We start from the raw sequence: 2225 nt of genomic DNA on the forward strand, positions 1-2225 counted from the left end.
TGACCCTGAGTCAATCACAGACGAACCATGCTTATGTGTTGAAGAAATATATGCTTGTCTAAATTCAATCTATTTTCCTTTGGGATCGGGGAAAGGCTTATTTTGTCTTCTTTTATGTAGATATGACTCAATTGCATTCTCTTGAAAAGTTCAAGATGGTCACCAAACTCGACGATTACCTGAAACTGTGGTGGGATTACATGGGTACAGAAGAGAGAAAGATTGTTAGAACACACATTGGGCATCTTTCTTCTTTGATCGAGATGGACGCTTGGCCCGAAATGATCCATGTACTAACAACTTTTTGGGATGATCAGAACATGGTGTTTCGCCCCCACCATTAAAGAGGTATTGATTTGCTACGAGAGTATAGAAATGTGTTTTAAGAGAAAAGAGACACTAGATAAGAAAATTTTAGTCCCGGATGTGTGGGATCGTCAAAAGATCAAGGAAGCATTTTTAACTGATGACGACACCTGGCTAAGAGAACGGGATGGAGCAAATATAACTTTTTGTGAGTTGTACCATCGGTTCGAAAGATTCAACTCTTTTCACAAATATGGGCATAAATTGGAGTCGGAAGCAAAATGAAAGGAAACAAGAGCTTTTGCATTCGCGGTAGGCCTACTTGGAACTATGGTGTTCCCGCAGGGGGAAAATGACACAATTCATTCGAGGGTTGTCACAGTGACCCATACACTCTTCTTTGGAATGGAATACAATTCTAAAAATGTATTCCACAACTATCGCGCTTTGGGAAGATGTCAAGTCGAGAATCATTTTTTTCAAGGCTGCAACCTTATATTACAATGGTGGATGATGATGCATTTGGTGAAAAATCCTAGAATGGCACAACTTGATAAAAAATAAGGAGAAATCTGCTAGAATCGCACGACATGTGGTTATTTTTACACAAGTTCAAAAGAGAAGCATCCCACGAATTTTGGTTTAAGACTCTTGGAGAATTAAGAGATGACGATGTCCAATAGTCCCTTAACTATCTTCGTTCAGGGAAATATATCATTCGAGGGGGCGAATGGCCCTTTTCAGTGCTCTCGGGTCTTAGGGGAACCCGCCCCTACAATCCTGGCAGAGTTCTTAGGCAATTCAAGATCAAGCAGGAGACACCTCAAATCGATTCTATGCTTAGATTCTTCACCGAATATGATGAAAGTAAGCCCTCGCTCAAAGACTACATGATAAATGGATGGAGAAGGAAAAAGTGGGTAGAAGTCTTTTTCCGTATAGGGTATGAACCTGAAGTCAGCGACACTTACAAGGAGTGGTTGAAAAAGAGCCTCGCCGGAGCATTGAATCCGGGACCAAATGTGCCCACTCGGGTTGTGGATGTAGAATCCGAGCATCAAATTCGGCTTCAAAGGCTACAAGATGAGTTCCAGAAAAGTGAAATTGTGCACCGGTAGATGTACATGAAAGACGCTTTGACCATACATACATTGAGGGAAGAGTTGAAAAGAGCTAGGCAAGACGTTGATGATGCCAGGCAATGCCTAATCGATTTGGATGATAGCATGGCCTCCCAACTCGACAGCATAGGAGAAATAACTTACGACTGCAAGGCACAATTATGTGGGAGTCACCTTATCATCAATAGGTATCAAATAGCACATGAGGTAAACAAGGAAAAGAAAGCGAAAGCAGATGAAGAAGCCTCCAGTAGCTAGCTTTTCTATTCTCCCCTGCGTGGGAACTTATCTTCTTTTATGTTATTTTCCCTTTTCCCTAAAAATTGTATCCCTATTTCATTATCTTTTGTAGGCATTTATGCCCCTTTTTGCATCTATATGAGTTGGGGGTTAATGGATTGACTTTGAGGAAGCATATATTTTCTTCAGAAAATCGTTAGGCCTGAAACCTTGGCTCAAAAAAGGTCACCCCAATTAGGATACACGTTATTTTAATGTCTTGTGTGATATAACTGTTTTATGTGCTTATATGCGTTGGTTGAGATCAAAGGCAAGTTTATCCATTATGACCTACGGATGAATTTGGCTATGGCTCGAACAACTCTGTGTGATTATTTCCTGTCAAATATTTTGCATTGCTTATCACATACGGAAACTAACACATTTGCCTTTGAGTTGTTTTACTTTGCAAATAATAGAAATTACTCCATGTTGATAAACTGGCAGAACATCCCTACTTCACCCGATCGAAAACACAGAAAATCCCATCCTCGGACCATCATTCAAAAAATGACAGGA

The sequence above is a fragment of the Capsicum annuum genome, chromosome 6 (genome assembly GCF_002878395.1).
Source record: "Capsicum annuum cultivar UCD-10X-F1 chromosome 6, UCD10Xv1.1, whole genome shotgun sequence".
NCBI classification, from domain to species: domain Eukaryota; kingdom Viridiplantae; phylum Streptophyta; class Magnoliopsida; order Solanales; family Solanaceae; genus Capsicum; species Capsicum annuum.